Source organism: Mesoplodon mirus (assembly GCF_964341445.2).
Source record: "Mesoplodon mirus genome assembly, chromosome: 8".
In the NCBI taxonomy this organism is placed as follows: Eukaryota; Metazoa; Chordata; class Mammalia; order Artiodactyla; family Ziphiidae; genus Mesoplodon; species Mesoplodon mirus.
In genome coordinates, this window is record NC_138984.1 from 58429214 (window position 1) to 58441984 (window position 12771).

The following is a 12771-nucleotide window of genomic DNA, read 5'->3' on the forward strand; positions in this document are numbered from 1 at the left end:
TTTTTTCTTTCATAATTTTCCTATTCCTAGATATGACCTTTTCTTTTCTGCTTAGAGAAGTCCCTTTAACATTTCTCATAAGGCTGGTTTAGTGGTAATAAACTCTTTTAGCTTTTGCTTGTCTCTAAAATTCTTTATCTCTCCTTTAATTCTGAATGATAACCTTAATGGGTATTCTTGGTTGCAGGGTTTTTTTCCTTTCAGTACTTTAAATATATTGTGCCATTCCCTTCTTGCCTTCAAAGTTTCTACCGAAAAGTCATTTGATGGTCTTATGGGAGTTTCCTATATGTAACTAGTTGCTTTTCTCTTATTTTTAAGACTCTCTCTTTATCTTTAATTTTTTGATATTTTAATTATAATGAATCTTAGTGTGAGTCTCCATGGTTTGATCCTATTTTGGACTCTTTGTGCTTCATTGACCTGGATGTCTGGTTCCTTTGCCAGGTTAGGGAAATTTTCAGCTACTACTTCTTCAGATACATTTTCTGCCCTTTTCTCTGTCCCCTATATGTGAATTTTGGTATGCTTGATATTGCCTACAGTTTTCTTAAACTATCTTCATTTTTTATTCTTGTTTTCTTTTTCTGTTTGGCTTGTGTGATTTCCACTATTCTGTCTTCTAGATTGCTGATCTGTTCTTCTGTATCATCTAATTGATTCCTTCTAATGATTTTTTTTAATTCAGTTACTGTATTCTTCAGCTTAGATTATTTCTTTATTATATTTTCTAACTGTTGAAATTCTCACTCTGTTCTTCCATCCTTCTTAATTTGGTGAGCATGTTTATACTCATTACCTTGAATTATTTATTGGGTAGATTGCTTATCTCTGTTTTGTTTAATTCTTTTTCTTATGTTTTCTTATGTTTTGTCTTATGCCTTCACTTGGAACATATTCCTCTTTTTCATGTTCATGTTGCTTAATTCTCTGTACTTATTTCTATGTATTAAGTAAGTTCATTATATCTTCTAATCTTGGAGAGATGGCCTTATATAGGATATATCTTATGGGGTCTAGCAGCACACTTTCCTCTGGTCACCAGACTATATGCTCCTGGGGTGTCTCCTATGTGAGCTGAATGTGCCTTTCTGCTGTGGCAGTCTGGATTACTGTGGGCATGTTGATGGGGGGGCTGGCCCAAGCCTGTTTGTCTGTGAGGCCCTGCCTTGTGTCACTAGTGCACTGGTAGGTGGGGCAGGCCCATGCCATGGCTGGTTGTTATGCCCGATATCATGTGAATGCTGAAGCCCTCCTGGTGGTCAGGGCCATCTCTCCACACAGCTGATTGTATGGCCTGGGGCCATTACTTCATGCATCTTTAACTGCTATCTAGTATTATTTTATGTTAAATGAATAAACACACCCCAATCCATTCTTTGTGTGTGCTTTTGAAGGGTATAGTCAATCCCAGAGGGGAGGTAGATTGATCTGGACCTATTATTTTTAGTTTGCTTAATTATTAAATTGCTCTAAAGATCACCTTAAGACCTTTTTTTTTCATTTCTTTCAGTTTTTATGAGGACCATAAGGTTCTACTTTTCAATTCTTATATCTGAAGTTTACACCTAGGATATTTTAGGTTATGGTTTCTCATGGTCTAGTCAATGTGGTAAAATCTGCACTCTAGCTAAGAAATTCCCATCATCTCTGATCACTGATGAGATACTCTTCAATTTCACAGTGCTGGTATCAATTTACTCTATTAAAAATATTTTTCAGTGATTTTTTTTTTCTTGGATATAGAGGGCAAAGTCAGGGTGAACTGTTTGCTTATCCCTATATTTAGTCCTTTGCCCCATTTGTAACCTGACAGATGCATTCAAATAGAATGAAAACTCTTTCAGAATGACAGTTACATTTTTACTGAACACTTCACCTACTATCTGGCATCTTTGGTAATTAAATAATGTTTTATATAGGTATATGACTAGAAATCTTAGCAATAAATAAGAATCAGATTTTGAGATAACCTTAATCATATCATCCTGTACCATCTCTTTAATAATACATTTTTCTTCTAATAATGTAATACATTAACCAATTTTTCTTTTTGCAAAGTGAAAACTCCCATCACTACTTTATTTATTTTTAGTTAAAATGTAATACAAAATGAGCTTATTGAAAGTAGAAAACACTTAAATACTTTTGCATCAAATGAAATGTCTTTATGTGTAAACTGCTGATGTTTAAAAGCATCACGAGGGATTCACCTTTATTCATAAGCAGAACTCAGCTACTTTTAAAAATTGATTCTAATGCTAAGGAGAAGGAAGAAAAAACAGTTTTAAAAAATATTTCAATCTTATTCTTCAAATTCCCATTTGTATTAATGAATTATAGACATGAAGAATTAGGCTTCACTTAGGATGCACAAACCCACAAAAGAATATTGAAACACATAACAATAAGAGAAAGACCAATAATCTACAAGATTACAACTTTTGTTGAGTCCAAATAAAAGCTAGGATCCCAAGGAAACACAATGAAAAGAAATCCAGAGTGACAGGCCTCTTCCAGTAAAAACAGGTCACATGAATTGTTGTACCTTTGCCAGAGCACAGGAGGAAGAGGCAACTGCCATAAACGTAGTCTTTTTAAAAAGTTAAAATGGCAAAGAATTTTAAAAACCAACTGTGAATTAATGTGATACTTTAGAATCCTTGGGAAACCCTGACACAAAGGATTTTTTTCACTGAGTTCACAGAGAAATATTGAAGGCATAGCAAGAGAACTGAGAGCTAGCCTTGTGTGCTTCACAGACATAAAACCCAACCTATTCCCCTAGACTTTTCTCTCATACAAAGAAATCCCTTAAATCACTGAGGAAGGGGAAGGAGACCACCCCACTCCCAGAAGCCAGACAAAGATCCACTGCCTGTGAGGGAGGTATAGAAAATAAATTCATTTGCCACTAAAAAAAAGGCAGGAAATCCTCTCTTCTCAAAAGGGAAGGTGAGCTGCAGAGATAAGCAGCCATTGAGGGAGAGGTAGAAACCAAAGCCTTGTGACCCTGAGAGAAACAACCCTGGTCCCACCACAAGTTTGCTATTTACAACAAGCAACTGTAGTGTAATGCTTGGAGTAGCGTAAGAAATTACTGACAATGGTCCAAAACAAAGGCACAGTGACACTGAGGGAAGAGTACAAACAAAGCTGTTTGTGCCTAGAGTGGGTACAATAAAGATGCTTGGACCAGAATTCCGAATTGATACAAAAACAACAACAACAACAAAGAAAAAACAACAACAGATATTTGCTACCTTGGGGCATGGAGCAAAAGATTATCTCCTACCCAAGACCTCCCACAGACACATGGCAGATATTGGCTGACAAGGGAAGAGATGCATGGAAAGACCCATCTCCAGAGCCCAGAACCACAGAATCTAAATAAGACCAAAGACCAGACAAGAGAATGGAGAACCCCTTGTCTACCACCATGAGCCTCCCACTTATTAACAGGTCACAATCAAGGAAAGGTCAAGAGTGTGGAGACAGACCCCTCAGTGAGGCAGCCATGCAGGGATTATTGAAAGCTAAAGAATGAGCAGGCACACTCCAGGATACTTACTAAGCATAAGGTAGAATCAGCCCATCACTGAAGTATCTGAAAAGTTTGGTTTACTTAAGGTAACTATAATACGAACAAAATCCAAACCCAGTGAAATTACTGAATAGATTGATCAAGCTCTTCACACTAACACACTGACAGAAGAAATGTACCTATGCTCCTGGCCTACATTTTACTTATTTAAGTTTCTAAGGTTTTCCTACATAAATTATTTGAAATTAAGAGTCATACAGAAAGCAAAAGACAAACAACCCATTGAGATAAACTGGTCAACCAAAGAAGTAAAGTGTAAATAAAATCAGACCTTAGGATGACCTTGATATGGAGACCTTCAGATTTAAACATTGAATTATCGACATACACCTATCAGAATGGCTCAAATGAAAAAATGACCAATAATACTATGTGCTGGAGAAAAAGCAGACCAATTGAAACCTTTATGTGGGGAAAGCAAAATGACCCAGTCACTTTGAAAAACATTTTGAACAGATTGAAGAGTTTGACAGTTTCTTATAAAGTTATGCGTACACATGCCATACTAGTAGGCAATCCACTTTCAGAAATGAAAACACATGTCCATATAATGTACTATATGTAAGTGTTTATGACAGGTTTCTTCAAAATTGACCAAACTTGAAACAACCCATGTGAACATCAACTGGTAAAAGAATAAAAGTTTTGTGGTACATCCATGTAGCATAATATGACCCATTATGAAAAACAAATGAATGTCTGACCCAACAACATGGAAGAATCTCAAAAACATCTAAGTAAAGCAAATCAAACTCAAAGGCTATACATTTTAGGATTAAATTTTTCTGACATTTCAGAAAAAGTAAAACTGTAGAAAAATAGATCAGAATAGAAATCAGATCAGTGGCTGTTAGAAACTAAGGGAACTTTCTGGGGTGACAGGAACATTCCAACTTGACTGTGGTGGTCGTTATTCAACTGGAGATATTGAATTGTTCACTTAAAAAAGGTAGATTGTGCCATATATAACTTATGCTGTAATAAACCTTATTTTTAAAAACACAATTATAAATACAGCTAGAGTTTATCAGGAGAAAAATACAAGTGTTTAGAGTAAATCTTGCAGCCATTTTTGGATCGAACAACAACAACAAAAATACCAGTTAGTTCAGTCATTAGTTTAGGGAAAAAAAAAAAGAAATAAAAAAGATTAATTTCTTAAAGATTTTTATCAACATGATACCAAATAACAAATACGACTGACATTTAATCTCAGATTTTTGCACTGAATTGTATCTAGCAAAGGTTGTCATAAAATCAATCTGTGATGGAGCAGGTATGGGATGTATATACTCCTGGCCAGGTGCTATAGGTTCCCACGGCTAGAGCACACTCCCCATAAACCAACTTGCACAATTTACAAATCATGACATGTATCCAAAAGTAACATAATTTTTGGGGGGGCATAAGATAAAATAGTGTAAGCAATGGGAATTGATTAATAGGAACAATTTTAGGACTTGTGATACATTGTGAATAAGGAATCTTTTCATCCATCTTGAGAGCTAGTGTCAGTCTGGGATTGGAAATAATTTTAATTTGTAGGTACAACCTTCATATATTCTGTCATTCTGAAGAACCTGTACAGAAAATTAAGTCGGATGATACTGTTCACTGAAACACAAAATTTTAGAAAATCTGTCGCATCTGGTTTTCCTTACAATCACGAATATAGGCAAAGGTGACATCTGAGTTATTACAATTGGATAATTAAAATTGGAGGAAAGAAAAGAGTATGAGAGATGCTCTTTCACCTCATGTCCAGTGATGGCACCATCATGAACCTCTTGAGAGCTTTTTGTATGTGCTTTTATGTTGTTGTTTACACCTCTTAATTTGTAAAGTCTCAATTCTAAGCCTTGCAAAATCACTATTTTAAAGTTTAAAAGAAAAACTATGAATCTAGGTGATAGTAAAATCAGATAATTTAAAAAACTAGGAATATAAAGATGAGTGAAAATACTATTTGTTGCAATCTTTAAGTGAATTTTCAAAATAGTCTTACTGTTGTTTTTCTTATATCTCCTTTCCAGGTGTCATTTGGACCACTGCCTAATGACTATTAGAACATCCTGCAGTTTGGTTGATCACTCTTGCAGAATCAGGAGCAACAGTTAACTCACTGTGAGATTTGTAATGGGATGTTAAAATTAAAGCTTTGATTAGAAGACAAAATGATAAAACAAAATCAAAGTGAGTGTGAGAAAAAAAAAGTCCTCATATTTTACAATCAACTAGATCACAATTGTTTCCATAACTCTTAGACACCTTAACCAGATCAATGGTGTAAAGGGAACATAATGTAAACAGGAGAGGGTTTTAGGAGATTTCTTTGGAGAGTGATCCTGCTGTTCTGTTAGTCTCTAGTCCCTACCCTTCAATCCCCCAAGGTGGTAGAAAAGAGAGAATGGAAGGGTACTTTTTACCTCAACTCTAGTGATGGAGCTTTCTATGGAGCCTCTAAGAGATCTTTGAATTGTTAGTTTTTCCAAATGTGCAAAACTCACACCTGCGAAAGTCTCATACCTCTAAAAGCTAAAGTGGACTCTGGTAGCAGAATACTTAGTGGGGGTTGATTTGCACTGTATCTGCACTCCCAGAGTTTATTGGGGCAGAAGGTTTACAAATAATTTTGCAGAATATACATGGACCACACAGGAGCATATGTTGACATAGGGATGTTTGCAATCTGGCTGGTTACAGGGACTCAAGCAATAAGAAGATGGACAGGAACTGGTTATTCAAGGATGCAGAGTCACAGGCATAGAGTTTCATGCACTTTGGCCAAGGGAAATGTAATTAGAGGGATCTAGCAGAAAACTTCCAAATAGCTTGCACATGCACACACACAGACAGACACACACATATACACACCCCAAGAGTGATTTTAAAGATCTGGCAGTCTCAGAGAGAGGTCAGTTTATAATGGAACCACTTCACGTAGGACCTTTGTTATCTCCTTATCACTCCTAACCAATCTTACCCTCTCACCACTTCCTACCAATGTTGAGAGGTGAGTGGGCATTGGAAACTAACTAGCAAGCTGGGAGGAGTGGCAAGGAAAATAAATGCAGGACAGAGAAAGAATGAACCAAATATGCCTTCCTTTCCTTTTTTCTAGCCAGAAGACAATATAGGTAAGGAGCAGGGAAGATTTGATGATACACTGAATTTAAAATTGTGACATGTGTATATATAGTGGAGTGGGCGTTCCCAAATTGAGTCTGTGTTTCTGACTTAACATGACCGAGAGGTCTGGCTGCTGCTTCGTTTTTAGCAGAAAGGATTGGGATTTGACCAAGTTTTGCTATGGGGTAAGAGTATTCACTCTACTGAATAAATTTTAATAGTCAATGAAAGGCAAAAATAAAACTTCACTTTAGATAGGGCAGAGTCACATTATTTGACATACGTGTTCTACAGACAATGACTATTATCACCCCCTAAAATCCTTTCATAATGGCTAGTTTCAAGGGAACTTGCTCAGCTGGCATTGTGGATATTAACTGTCCCCACAATTTGAGCTAGCATTTCCTATTTTAGAGCCCCCATAGTAAAGTCTGCCAAGACTTATTTATTAAACTTTTCATTTTCATCAGAAATTTGCATTAACCTAAACAAAAGTACAATTACAGTCCGTGATTAGAATATTAGTCCTACTAGTTTAACAGAGGATTCCCCAGTGATTTCTGAAGTAACAAAGATTACATAATGCTGAGAATAATTAAGCAATTAGGTTGAATGTATTTCTTTTTTTTTAATTCATGGTAAAACTGGAAATTTATTTAAAGTGCCCCCAAATTTTACTGATCAGAATATTTATTGATGTAACAATCATATTTGTAATAATACCTCAATTGGTACTTTGGAGATTACCAAATATTTTCACATTCTATCTTTTGACCTTACCAGTAATTAAACATTTACAAGATAATAGAATTCTCTATAGAAACTTCTAGGGCTATTCTGAACTCGTGTGTGTGTGTGTGTGTGTGTGTGTGTGTGTAGTATGCTGTATCTGTCCGTGATTGTGCATGTGTATATATGCCTATGTTGGGTGGAAACAAATAAAGGGAAAGATATCTTTTCTTCCATGTTTACTATAACCTATTAGCAACATGGCCAATTCCATTTTTTATGACTTAATATATTTTAGAACCTAGATTTCAATCTCTTCATATCCATGTCAACTTTTCTGACAAAAACACATATATCGGCTTAAAGTTTTTTTCCAATATCTCATATACTTCCTGAGAAACATCAGAAATTATGAGAAATATATATAAACTAAACATGAAATTGAACAAATGTTTTCAGGACTCAAATCTCCTGTGCATTGTGGGAAAACATCTTATTGATAGTCAACAAGAGTCAGTTATGTACAAATAGGCTATAACCTTGCTACTCAGCAGGACAACAATAACCATTAGATTCTCAAAAATTGCAAATCTCTTCTTAACAGTTTTAATTTAGAAATGTCTCATGACTGACAAATGTATTCATTATTTCCTTTAATGGTTGGTCAGAGTCTACACCTCTCAGAATTTTTCTTTATGAGAAAGTCAGAATTAAAGTTAGAAAAAATGAGATTGATATTCACCTGCAATCTAACAGCAGAGAGTAAAGGCTTGTTCTTAATGTTAAAATGTTTTGCAAGGCATAATGACTATTTAACGTTCATGGGAACTTTCTAACATAGTTTATTAATGATATCTCAACAGGTTTGTTTCATCAATTGTAACACTCGATCTTTATGAGACACTAGAAATTCCTAGAGAATTATAGAATGGTGAAGTTCATTGAAATCCAAGAACAAATGGTGATCTCTAGATACAGAAAATTATAGTCTTACTCTCAGGTAGGTGTCATCTGGGAACAGATTGCACCCTATAACCTATTTTGAGTGGCCACACTAGTCCTGGTTAAAATAGAGGCCTGGGAATATTTCTGGAGTTCTGAAGTGTGTCTTAAGTCGGTGGCTGTCTATGTGCATGTATGTGGTGGTGGTAGTGGTATTACAATGATGAATTATCAAATAATAATTCATGGCCCAGGTATAATACCATACATTTCAACACAAAATTGGATAGAACTGAGCTGAAGAATAGGGTTTGACTCTTCACATGCTGGACAGGGAATCACAAAAATATGGCACTACCCTTTGATACTTTGATAATATGTCAACAGATAACCTTTAAACATGTTATTTGGAAGATATGTTTGTCAGAGACTGCCTCCCTAACTCCTGGCTACAGTTCTATTCATATCAAAACAGAGAGCCTCTCTTCCATGCTGCCCAAAGTTATTCATTGTTCTCTAACTTCATGGATCCTGTAAGTATCTTCAGTTAAAGGAAGACTCTGAGGTGTGGAAATGTGTACTTACTCCAGATCTCAATCAAGTAGAACCCATCTTAAGAAGTATATAAGGTCAGGGTTTCCCTGGTGGTGCAGTTGTTAAGAATCCGCCTGCCTGTGCAGGGGACACAGGTTTGAGCCCTGGTCCAGGAAGATACCACATGCCGCGGAGCAACTAAGCCAGTGCACCACAACCACTGAGCCTGTACTCTAGAGCCCGCGAGCCACAACTACTGAGCCTGTGTGCCACAACTACTGAAGCCCATACACTGCAACAAGCGAAGCCACCACAATGAGAAGCCTGCACACGGCAATGCAGAGTAGTCCCCGCTCGCTGTAACTAGAGAAAAGCCCGCAGGCAGGAATGAAGACCCAATACAGCCAAAAATAAATAATTAATTAATTTAAAAAAAAAAGAAATACATAAGGTCAATATAGCAAAGTGGTTCAGAGCACATGCTTTGCATTAGTTCCTGTGGCTACTGTTACAAATCACCACACATTTGGTGACCTCAAGTCTGTAGTTTAATGATGGGATCTATTGAAATTACAGTTTTTCTGTTACAGCTGCAGGCATTAATAACTTTCAAACTCAGGAAAAATGCTTTGAGTGTTTTTTTTTAATACTTTAAAGATATGAAATAATGTGAAAGATATTTTAACATACCTTCTATTTGGATATATGTATCTCAGTATAATTAATCTATACAGCTTAAAACCAAGTACTGCACTAATAGAATATATGCAATAATAAATTGAATACTAAGTTTTCATTTTTGTATTTTTTTCCTTTCTGCTGGAAATTATAATTCATTCTGCCATGAAAAATGAATCTTGGACAAGGCATTCAAGAATCTAAACATGAATACAATCTTATAAATAACATCTATCTTGTCCTCTTAGAGAGCATAATAATTATATCTGCAAGAATTGTTACCAAGGCTATTGCCCCAGAATCATACTCCTGGCCCTCCCTCCAGGTAAATTTGCAGAAAACCACAGCTAACCATATCCTCTAGCTGTGTTCACAGCACAGGAACAAGAGTCTCACTATAAGAAAACTGGTGCAAGCTGGTTCAACTTCAAAAGTGGGACAAATATCGCCCTGCACCTCATTACCATCTCATTGTAATAGTACGACCCCTGTCTGCCTGCCCATGATGGTTCAACCTGCCTCCAACCCAGATGCTAGAGGACCACACAAGGACAGAAAAGAGGTGACACCCCAGTTCCAGGAAGAACCCGCCTATTCCCAGAAGACCAATGCATACACTTCCCCCTCATTAGCCTTGCCTTTAAAATCTTGCCTTAATTGTCAGTCCCCTGGGCAAGAAGTTGATTTGTGATTAAGATCCCACTTCTCCATTCTCCGGCCATTGAATAATGATCGTGCTGCTTCAATCTCAACTTTGGTTTCATTTTTGGCTCTGTAAACCCAAACAGAAAAGAACCTTCCTTCCCTCTGAGGCAGGGGCTTGGCCAGGCTAGGGTTCAAGTAGGGGATCATAAGACCTAATTTGATAACAGAATGACTAACCACTTAGTCTATTTTTGCTTGCTGTTGGCATCTTCGTTTATTTCTTTAGGGCACTCATCATGATCTTGTTCATTTATGTGTTTATTTGTTTATTATCTATTTTTCACTATTTGGATATAAACTAAATATGAAGCTTTGTCCTATTTACTGCAGCATTCCCATCAACTAAAATAGCACTTGGCTCAGGGAAGGCATTCAATGAACATTTATTGACTGGACAAATAAATAAATCAGGTAATTAATTAAAAGAAATCGAGTATAAATTTTACCAGAAATTTTGGCAAAAACTTCTGAAGAGTAAAACACAATAAAGACTGGTAAATGTTTTGTCCTTATAAAAGTCTATTTTTATTAAATCACTAATATGTCTTCATTTCATAGATATTTTCCATAATTATTGAGATATATGTAAGTACTTCAAATGGGCAATTTTCCTTTCTTATTTATTTATGTACCATTTTAGCCCACAGTATTACAAAAAGATTATGAGATATATCACATTTAGGAAGTTTGCAATAAAACTCTAAGAGAGCAAACGAAAAGAATTAACAGAGATGGGTCTTTTTTTTAAATGCTGTTTTTTTTCTATATAAAAAGGATCTGAGCTTGTAAAGAATATGTTCAAGATATTTATGTTTTATGTAAAAACAGCAAAATCATTAAGCCTTCTACTTCAAACTATACAAATTTATCTAAGACTCAGAATTTCTACTAAGCTTACAAAATCATTTGTCAAACCAAGCATTACCTCTCAGTCTTCAGGTTAGTTGGTAGACTAGTTAAATGAGTGAATATACATAGAACTTAATTCTTCTGATCCCAAGAATCACGAATTGTCATTTGCCAAATATAAGTTCTGTTTTGACACGTTAATCTCACAGCATAATGTGTATTATTATTCTCCTTACTGGTAAGAAGCAAGATAAACTAATAAAAAGACATTAAGCTGTCCCTTGTATAGAATAATCAAAATGTTAAATATATTTCAGGTGTAAAAATCGACCAAATGTTTTCAGAACCTTCCTACTGCCAAAGCAACACTGTACAGATGTGCCTGGCAGTCAAGTGGCCATTAGAATTGACCTCTGTTGCTGTGGTAAAATGCAAAGAACCCCAATGTCACTGATTAGATATGGTTATCAAAGTTAGGATTATTAGCTGGAACATTCAGTCACAGCACAGGAACTGAAACTTTTTGAAAAGAGCCCAAGGATCCTCTATATTACATGTCAGTCTAGGTCAAAATTAGAGCAATCCAAATGCATCTACTTAGAATATGCAAGTTCATTGTCCTTCTAAAATTGTCAAGTTCCTATTATTCATTACTGAATTACAGAGAAAAGTAGGCAGACAGCCTCTGCCTCATGCAATTTAAAGTAAAACTCTTGACTCTAATTAGACACTCCTTAGGTGGCTAAGTCATGGTGGATTTATATTGTCTTAATCAGTAAACTATAAAAAAAGACAAAAACAGGGATTTTTCATTTTAGCACTTCATTTGTTGCTTGTGGAAGGTGTATTTTTATCATTAAAGTTTGATTTAAAGTGAACATGAGTTGAATGAATAATCTTCTCATGCTGTCCCCAATCCCTCTAAAAGCCAGGAGAGACCATCATGCATTACCACTCGTGCTGTAAATAATTTTAGTCCATTTCTCTACTTTTATTTTCTCTACTTCCTCCCTCTGATTCACTCTGTACACCACCACCAGATTGATTCTCCTAAAGTATCTTTTTATTCACATTATTCTTTGGCTCAAAAGTATTTCTTCTTACCCCTTCAGGGTTTTATCCAAGCCCCTTCACCTCACATTTAAGGCCTTGAATTTCACTACCTTTCGGGATCCACAACTCCTCTGTTATGATTACCTGTAAACTAAACCTGCAGTAGTGACCCACTTATTTAATGTTCTTCTCATGCTCTTTCTGGAGCATGTGCTTTTTGGTGTTTTGTTTGTTTTGGTTTTTCCTCATGGAATTCCTGGTGCTGAAATATACTCCCTTCCCCTTTAACATTCTTTCTTTAAGATCTAGCCCAAATACTACCTCCTTCACAAAACAGTTCTCTGAGAATCCCCAGATAAAGACACCTCTGCCTTCCTGTGTATTCTTATTACACAGACATTCTCCATGAATCATGTATTTCTCTGAGCCAGCTTTGAACTTATTAAATAAAATGCTGCAGAGCCTTTATATTGGGTTGGCCAAAAAGTTCATTTGGTTTTAAGTAAAAATAAAAGACACATTTTTCATTTTCACCAAGACCTTTATTG

At 35.9% G+C, this 12771-nt stretch overlaps 1 protein-coding gene across 1 annotated transcript in view; it reads right to left on the minus strand.

Moving 5' to 3' along the window:
• Positions 1-12771, minus strand: part of LRP1B (LDL receptor related protein 1B) — a gene marked incomplete at its 3' end in the record, with an annotated part of 2351282 nt that overhangs the window by 806353 nt on the left and 1532158 nt on the right. The window lies entirely within an intron of this gene.